Source organism: Balaenoptera musculus, chromosome 5 (assembly GCF_009873245.2).
Source record: "Balaenoptera musculus isolate JJ_BM4_2016_0621 chromosome 5, mBalMus1.pri.v3, whole genome shotgun sequence".
Lineage (NCBI taxonomy): Eukaryota > Metazoa > Chordata > Mammalia > Artiodactyla > Balaenopteridae > Balaenoptera > Balaenoptera musculus.
The window spans coordinates 71232951-71242707 of record NC_045789.1 but is presented as its reverse complement, the minus strand read 5'-3'; the positions used below and the strand labels follow the sequence as shown (position 1 = coordinate 71242707).

The 9757-nt window shown below is 43.7% G+C and overlaps 1 pseudogene; it reads right to left on the bottom strand.

The window, feature by feature from the left end:
- Window positions 1–3407: 3407 nt before the first annotated feature.
- Window positions 3408–8098, bottom strand: LOC118895311 (annotated as a pseudogene).
- Between the last annotated feature and the right edge of the window lie 1659 nt (window positions 8099–9757).

Genomic DNA, 9757 nt, shown 5'->3' with positions numbered 1-9757 from the left:
ATCCTCAGAAGGACTGAGAAAGCCTAAGAATCCCTAGCAGGCAGTGGGAAGGTATTTCTTTCCTCAAATCGGTCAGTAAAGACTAGAAGTGACTGTTACTTCTAATGGAAGGACAGCCACTGCAAGAAGTACAAGAAACATAAAAAATCATGGAAACATGACACCAACAAGGGATTGCAATAATCTGCTAGTAACCGATCCCAAAAACATCCCTGATAAAGAATTCAAAACAGCTGGGTTTTTCCCTTGTAACGAGAGCTTCCAAGATCCACTCTCTTAGCAACTTTAAATATACAATACAATATTAACTGAAGTCACCATGCTGTACTGTTATATCCCCATTAGTTGTTTATTTTATAACTAGAAGTTTGTTCTGGTTCTTTCCTGTCCTTGCCCAGCCACTCGGCTGCACAAGGTCAGAAGGGCCCAGCCAGCTGCTGACCCGCCACGCTGTCCCGCTTCCAGGGAGGCCAGGAAGGCAAGGACAGGGCTTTCCACTTCCCAGTGGCAGGGGTCCCGGCGTACTTCAACCGGTGAGCGCAGGTGCGCGCCCCTGCAGAGCGCAGCGTGGGGGCCAGTAGTGGGACCCCCGCCCTCCCTCTGCGTACCCCTCCACCAGCGCCCCGCAACCCGCCCCAAGGTGGCGGCGCAGGCTCACAGGCGCCCCCCCGCCCCGCGAGCAACAAGCCCGAACGCCAGCCCAGGTGAAGCCGAAGCCTGAGCAAGACGCCAGGCAGCAGCGAGCCCAGCCTCCTACAAGGGGACGGAAGGGACCGGAGCCCGAAGAGAAAGCACAAGTGCCACTACGCAGGCTGCGAGAAAGTTTTGGGGCTGAGAACTCACACAGGCACACGGCCCTTCGCTGGTGGCTGGCAGCGCGGCTTGCCGACGTTCGAAATCCGCGCCTCCGGCGAGCTGGCGCAGCACCGCCTCACTGCGCACGCGCGAGAAGTTGCGAGGCCCACCTGTGGGAAGCTCGTCGGGCGCAGCCGAGGACCACCTGAGGAATCCTGCGCGCCGCCGCGCCGCTTTCAGCTCCGGCAGGACGCGCACCCTCTCTCTCCCTTTGCGACTACAGCCGCTCCGACCCCAGCAGCACCACCGTCAGCGCCCCCAGCTCGCCCAGAGCGCCGCCCGCTTGGGCTGCCAGGCCGCTGGGGCCGATTTTCTGTGGCAGCACAGCCCCCGTCAGCGAGCCCCGCGCTCCCCGCCCCTCATCCCGTGGGCCCGAGGCCTGAGGCCCCTCCCCGCCTTGTTATCGCCGTGGGGAGGGGCTCTCCCTTCCTCTCAGGATTCCGTGTCTTTTCCTTCTGTAATGAGAAAGAAGAAGGAGAACTTTATGAAGTCAACAACAATGAAAACAAGTTTCTTCACTTCAGGGGTCAAAGTAAACTTGTAAAACAACAGCGACAACCGCAAAAAGCACCATTCGCAAAGAGCACAGTACACATACCCACGAAGGTGAGAGTCGGCGGTGTTGAACCCCGCTTTCTCAGGGATGGACGTGTTCCAGGGGTCAGTAAGGAGACTCTCCGCCCGCCCCCCTTCCTGCTGCCTTACTGGGAACATAGAATGGCGCTCCGGAGTTTCCTTTTGTTTCGAGAACACACTGGGGACACAGCCCCAGGCCACTGCTGGTGGAGTTGAACGTCTACCCCAAGGGTCAGTGGATGGTCAGTTCGAAGCAGATATTTGTGCTGTCAGGGCAGATCCCTACGCTGGGGGTCCCCGCGTCTCCCTCTTCTTGCCCGCCTGCCCAGCCTCTAGCCACCACTCCAGTGCCCGGCCTGGCTCAGAATGCAGACTGTTCTGAGGGACAGGCTGCCTCCGAGGAATGCCTTAAACCACGGTGGGCAAAAGGAACACTCCCTCTGCCCTCCGTGGCACCCTGCCTGTCTTCCTCTCCTGGACCGTCTCTCGGGGGCCCCTCGGAGCACTGGAAACAGAGATGCAAACTCGGGTTGGGTAGACGATTGTAGGAGCCCATGTCCAATGTGTTAAGTCCAGGCCACCCACCTGACCCTCAGCCTACTTGAGGTTAAGTGTCAGCACAGGGACACCTGCTAGTCTGAGTCCCTGTAGAAGGCAGATAGGGACCTTACACTATTATAACACATGGTTGTTGCCCTCATGGTCACCACCCACCCCTACATCAACATCAAGTTGGAACTTGTGTCCCTAAGCCATGAGCACAGCCCTGCTTCTGCCCCTCCAGCTGTGTTCTGGGTTACCCTCCTCCCCCCCCCCCTTTTTGGTAGAAATTTGCTTATCACCTGAGCTACGTGGAGGCATCTTGGGATGTCACAAAAGAAGGTGAGGAGTACTTACCTAGGGATCAATTTGCACAATGCTGAAGAAAGGGTCAGTTTTCAACAAAATGATGCCCAACAAATGTGATTCAGAAACAGAGGTGATAAGCAAAGTTGTAGATTGTGCCTGGGTCTCAGTCTCCTGTACTAAATGAGGGGGAAAAGCAACAGGTTTCAATACTTATGTTTAGCCAGGGGGAAAATGATGTTGATCCATCCCACTGTGAAGTGGGATCCAGGAAGCTGCAGGGAAAATGATCAAAGCAGAAAGGGGCAACATCTCAAACATGGGGAGTTGGCTTGATCATTTGTTGACCAAAGTTACTTCCTGGAGAGGATAGAAACAAAGGGACCTGGAGGAGGGACTTCCCTTTATGATTGTCCACATTGTCTCCATTACTATTCCGTTTCCTTCAGGTCCCAAGGAGGCAGCAACTGGATGGTGCACAATTCCCACCCATGGGTTGGAAAGGTGAGCAGAACGCAGAGTTTGGGAAGCTGTGAGTTCTTGCCAAGCACGGGCTGTGTGGTAAGGTCATTTAAATCCTTGAAAAGGTGCCTAAGAAGCTGAAAGAGGTTGTCTGAAGCCAGGAAAGTTGAGAGTGAAGTTCTCTCTGTTGGGAGCACAGGCCCAACCTGTCAAGATGTCTCTTGTCCTCAGTAGACACCTAGATTTTTTTCTAGTCCCAGAAAGTGCTTAGGAGATGCTCACTGTCAATCTGAAGGTCCCAGAAAGTGCTTAGGAGATGCTCACTGTCAATCTGAAGGAGATGGAGATTATGGAGTAAACCAGTTTGAAAAACTACTTTCTTCATAGGCACTAGCCACCTTTCCTTCTGGGGGCAGATGGTGGGGAGAAGCTTAAGGTCTCACCAGGGGTGTCTAATGTCAGAAGAAAAGGAGGCTATGCAGTGACCGTGGAAGGCCCAGAAAGCTCAGGCAAGGACATCTCTTCCCACACTGAGCTCCACAAATAAAACATTAATGAAATAAAGGGGGCTAAGAAGAACAGGCAGAGGCATGGTCTGCCAGATTTTCACCCTCTCACCCATATGCACACATACATGCACATATACACCAAGCAGGTGATGAGGTGATCTAGGGTTGGCTGCCCCACCCCAGGAGTCTGTCGGATGGGCAGTCTGACTGCAGATTGTCATTTTGGTCTAGCACTGTCGCAGGGTGCAGCGTAGCAGAGGCCAGTGAGGTATGTGTGGTGGAGGGTGGAGGCCACTGAGGACGCTGGCACCAGGATCTGGACTTTCAGACTTTAGACCTGGATGTTATTTCCAGAAAGCTGTTTTAACTGCATGAGCCTCTTCATATATAGTGCATGGGTTCTCGTTCTTCGTCATGAGAGGATTCCATCACAAACGCATCTGAAGGGGATATATCCAACTCCAAAAACATTATACTTTCAGCCCTGTGGCTGGGGTGGGACCCCATTGCCATGGTAACTGAGTGTGCCAGCTGATAGGCATCTTGTAGTCCACTGAAGACATGGGCTGCTGCTTCTTTTGACTGTTATTAAATCCAGCTGGCACAAGTGGCTGCACCTTCTACCGCTCCTCCTCACAGTCCAGAAAAATCTGGTTTATGATGTCGTCCTTCTCCTCAGGGGAGATGAAGTTCTTGATGATTAGGTACTTGAACTTGAGTTCCCAGGTGTCCTCATTCTGTGCCTTCTCCAGGTCCTGCTACATGCAGATATACTCATCATACTGGTCCTGGATCTCTGCCTTCACTGCCTGCTGCTTGGCCTGGAGCTTCTTGAGTTTCTTGGGTTTGACTTCTGCCCCAGAACTACATGATCTCTTCATATCAGATCATCACCTCCTGCTGTATTTCCTGCTCCTGGCATTTCTGCTTGGCAGTCTCCTCACTCTTCAGTTTCAGTATCTTCTGCTGTTTGGTGTGATCCATGATGTTCCTGCCCCAATGGAGAAGCTTGCTCTCCATGGCCTTGTACTTGGCTGCAAGCAGCTCTGTGGCCTGCTGCTCCTGCTGTAGGTCTTCCAGCGTCTTCTCCTTCATCTCCAGCAGCTTCTGCTTCTCCTCACTCACCAGGCTGCAGTCATCCTCTACTACTTCTGCACCTGCAGGTAATTATCCATGTTTTTATCCTAAGGCTAGCTCCAGGAGGCTGGGTAGGTGCTGGTTGTTGTTATTGGTATCCTCCTCTTTGGCCTCCCAGACCTTGATTACTGGTCCTTCGTGGTACCCCACCAGGGCTGACGTGCTGCTTTTTATGCTGCTGCTTTTTATGCTATAGCTCTTTATGCTGCTGCTCTTCCTCCAGAGCCACTTTTCCAGAATCTTCTCCAGATGAGATTTCAGGTGGGTGATCTCCTGGAATTCTTACAGCAGTGTGTCCTTGGGGTCCTCGTGCACTCAGAGCTTGTTCTTGATCTTCTTGGCTCGGTGGGCAATGCATGGTTTGGAAAGGCTCTCGTCGTAGCCAGTAAGAAGCTGGCCCCCGTGTGGCTGCCATGACCATCTGGTCATTGACCCCTAGCTTAAATTAGATTGCCTAGAAAATAGAACCTGAGACAAAAATATAATGTGCTAATACTTTATTAAGGGAAAGGTTATAGCTTCAGGGAAGTATCAATAGAAGCAAAGGACAAAAGGGAGTGAGGAAAGAAAGGAGAACAAAGAGAAGTACAATGCTAAACAGACTGCAGTTTATTAAGAATTACATTGTATTTATAGGTCTCATGTGGTATGTTCAGAGAGGTCATATGAACTACTGTTTCAGATGATTTCTTGCTTTAAAAAAACTATTTTAATGATTTGATATATTGCCTTAATTATATCCTTAATTTTTATGTATATTTTCATTAGCCTCTATTTTTTATTGTGTTCTATGGATCTGTCTGCCTATTTGTGTGGTACTTGCACACTTTTAATTCCTAGTTTAATTGGATATATTTGGGCTAGTCCATCTAAATATTTTGCTCTTCTTTTGAAAAACTCCCTAAGGTAGTCCCTTGCTCATTTTTTCCCAGATGAATGTTAGCATGGATTGTCTAATTCCATTTTCTTAAAGTTTGTATTTTTTTAGGATCACGTTCATTTTGGAAAATAAATAAGAAGGACCTGAATCTTTATGACATTCTATTTGTCTGAAAGACTGTCATGAAAGTGCTATATGACAATTCTCCTCTATTCTCGTTTGTTTAAAATGAAAATCATGTAGTCTCAGGATTCTTGTTTAATGATTTCAGACTGGGCTTGCCTTGTGTGGCACTACATTTCTCATGGAAATCGACTATGGGTTGTTTGGGGCAACTCTCCTCATTCTCCTTAGATAACAGTATTACCAGGTGCTATGGTCTAAATGTTTCTGTCCCTCCGAAATTGAGATGTTGTAATCCTAACCCCCAGGTGATGGTATTAGGAGGTGATCAGGCCATGAGTGTGGATCCCTCATGAATGAGATTAGTGCCCTTACAAAAGAGTCCCAGAAAGCCCCCTTACCCCTTCCACCATGTGAGGGTGTAGCAAGTAGATGGCTATCTAAGAATTAAGATGGGGACTTTCACCGGACATTCAATCTGCTAGTGGCTTGATCTTGAATTTCCCACCCTGCAGAACAGTGAGATACAAGTTTCTGTTATTTATAAGCCACTTAACCTATGGTATTCCGTTGTAGGAACCCAAACAGACCAATACACCATGATATTCTGTTCATGGGCAGTGGCATGAAGTAAAGTAAAGCAAGTGGAAACATGTAAGATCACTTAATTTCTAGGATTGGAACTAGCATACTGTCACTTCCAGATATACGACATTAGCCAAAGCAAGTCATAGTCAAGCTAGAAGTCAGAGGATAGGGAAGCACACTATGACCACTTTGAGGCCATTGTGTGAATGCAGGAATAATTGAATATTGGATCAAAGCATTCAATACACCACAGTCTGCCTCCTTGGTTTCAATTATTCATGTCATTCCTGCATGTAAAACACACTCATCTCCATTCCATAACTACCATATGTCTCATCTAATCATGGCATCAAGTTAGAAATCTAAGATATTGTGAGTCTCATTGGGTGGAATGCAATTTCTCTTGGTCCATAGACCTATGAACTAAAAAAAATTATCTGTATTACACATACCCTGTATAAAGTGGTGTACAGGGAAAGAATACACACACAATACACACTCTCATTTTACAAAGGAACAGTCAGAGACTTATAACAGTCATTACTCTATGTTAATTTTGAAACACTAGGCAAGTGTTACCAGGTACCCAGACTCTTGGGTAGTGGATATTATTTGCTTAGGCATTCAATTCTAAATCCTGGGATGATTTCCCAGATCCATATTTTTAAGGCTCTTGTCTTGACATCATGGAAAATTTCCTTTTCTATCATCTTACATGGCCACTTCTAAAGAATGCATCAGGGTGTGTGTGTGTGTGTGTGTGTGTCTTGGTGGCTCCCATCATCCCCTAATTCCTGACAGTTGAAATTTTGGGGCCCAGGCCAAGCATTTTTTGTTTTGGGGTCTAGATTGAAAGTGCTTTGCTTATAAAATTCTCTCTGAAACTTTGTAGGGTTTTATGTTTCTGAGCATACCCAGTTCTGTGCCAAAAGCCACATACACAATTTTTTTAAATGAGTCTTTTTGTTGGACTTAGTTATTAGTACTCCGATAATATTCTTCTTCTTTGGGACTTAATGTTTTTTAGGAGGCCTTTTGCCCCTCTAAAAGAAGAGAAAGCTCATTCTTCTTAAACTGGTGTCTAACCAGAATATGTTCCTATCATAGTGTTCCTAGAGGGGAAGAGAAAGATGTGGTCAAAGTAAGTCACTAGGCCAAGCACAATGTGGAATGGAACATTCATGATGAGGCCATGGCATGGATAGGAATTCAATGAAAGCTAAAGAATTGGTGCCAGTAATTGCATAAATCATAAAATCCCCCCCAGAGGCAGTAACTTTCCCATTTGTTCAATTATTCAGAGTCCTTTTTGAGTTCATTAAAATTTTACTTTTAAAAACATTATACATTTCTTTTTGGTTTTATCCCTAGACATTTTAACTTCTCATTGCTATTTTAACTGGAGTTTCCTTTTGCTCTCTTCTACCCATTGTTTGTATAAATAAAAGTTGTTGGGTTTTAATATTAATATAACTTATCCTGCCTTTTATACTGCCTTAAGGAGTTTCTCCTAGTAATTTTCAGTTTGTTGTCTTGGGGTTTCCAATCACATCTTTTCTACAGCGGATGTTCTCTGGCAGTCGTTAATACATGAGACAAAGATCCTAACCTTTATGTCAACTCCTACTGGTTCAATTACATGTTTCTTCCCCAGATGTCCTTGAACTCAATATTCCAGTGTTACCTCTTCCATGCTCTTGGCCACATAGTCAAATAATTTTCCAATATTTATGAATCCAAGTGTGATGGTTAATTTTATGTGTCAACCTGACTGGGCCATGGCATGCCCAGATATTTAGTTAAACATTATTTTTGGTGTGTCTGGATGAAATTAACATTCGAATCATTTGACCGAGTAAAGCAAATTGCCATCCTCAGTGTGGGTAGGCCTCATCCAATCCACTGAAGGCCTGACTAGAACCAAAAGTTGGAGTAAAGAATAATTCTCTCTTTCTGCCTGTCTTTGAGCTGGGACATTGGTCTTTGAACTCGGATGAGAATGTACAGCTTTGGTTCTCATGGTACTCAGGCCTTTGAACTCTAACTGGAACTATACTATGGGCTCTCCTGGATCTTCAGCTTGCATCTGCAGATCTTTAGACTTTTCAGTCTCTATAACCATATGAGTTAAATCCTTATAACAAATACCTTCATATGTATGTCTATATCACTAATATATATGTATATGTCATCTATATATGTATATATAATATATATAAGATTGTACAATGATAGGTTAATTGTGCAATCTGAAAAAGACAGGGGAGGAAAGTTATGAGTTATGCACTAAACTTAAAACCAAATCTTCTCTAATATTAGTTCAGGTCCAATTTTTTTTTTTTCCCAATTTTTTAAGTGTCCAACAATGGAAAGATATAGTAACATACAATAGTTATAGACATTTAAAATTAGAAAATCCTGTGAAACACTTCAAATTATATAAATATTCAGAAAAAGTAATCATAGATTAACACCCATAAACACTTTGAGCATAACTTTTAAGGAAATAAAAGGTATCGGAAAGATAATATCCTTTATTATGTATCCTAAGATAATGTTTAAAGATAGGAATCACAATTGTAGAAAGCATAAAAAGGAGGTTATTAAAAGCTACCATTCTGATGTGTACTCAGTGTTTGCTGGTCATTGGTGTTTCTGGTGCAACAATATCAGGCACTGTGTCCTAGATAATTATGCATTAAAATCTTTCACAGATGCCAAATATTAATAAGTATTCAAAATGTATTTTTGTCTCAACTAACTCTATATAATGCTATGGAGATGTCTGCCAAGGATTTGTCTAGATTGTATGTTCCTTACTAATATTAAGAAGCAAGAGTTTAAAAAATGAATTTAAAAACTTCCTCCCTGGAATCCAATAGAAAAGGATCGGGGCTCAAACCTTAAACTTTAGTGACAGGGTTGAAGGATGGTCAAATGAACAAAGAAAGCATTGTCACTGTTTATAGAAACCATGAAACATACCAGAAAATAATGATTTCAACACAGTTATTACTGCTTGTTTAGTGTTTTTGAGATTGAAGCCCTTCCATTGTGTTCACAAAAATTCTAATTTTCGGAATTTTGTCCTGAACAAAATCCATTGAGAATGGCTGTTCTAGAAATTTGAGCCAGTTAAGTTTTAAATGGTGAACATTTTATGATTAGGGGTAATAACATTTAATTTTCAATTAGAATGTTACCTTTTAGATGGAGATATAGCAGGCCCATTCACTGTCACTCAAACCCTCTGGTAAACCCTCAAATTATGCAGCAAAGATGCCAGCTGTAAAAATTCTCACTGACTACTTTGGAGAGATTTCCTTCACATTATTTAAGAAGTATGAAAGTAAAAATTGTACATCAGGGCAGATGCTTAGTTAGTTCATGTGTAACATTGTTTTCCTAGGATTAGTCATAAAACTAATTTTTGTTTTGTTTCAGTTTTCAAATTAAATCAGAACAAAAATAAGAATTAAGTTAAAAAATTTAAAAATCTGTGTATTATAGAATATATTTAAATTATTTATAGAAATTAAATCCTTTTAAAATTTATTAAAGTAAGACCACTGTAGATTATTTTTTTAATTTAAGAGAGAAAAAATAGCTTAGATAAAGCTTTACATTTTCGTGTTTCGTTAATTTTCTGGGTAAAGATTTATACCAGTCAAGAATATAAGCCTGTAAGTGCAGGAATAAAAGTAATAAGATGAGTTTAATAAGAGTGTTGTCTCAAGTCAAATTTTAAAAAGCAATAGTTTTTCTTAACTTCCTTTTAACA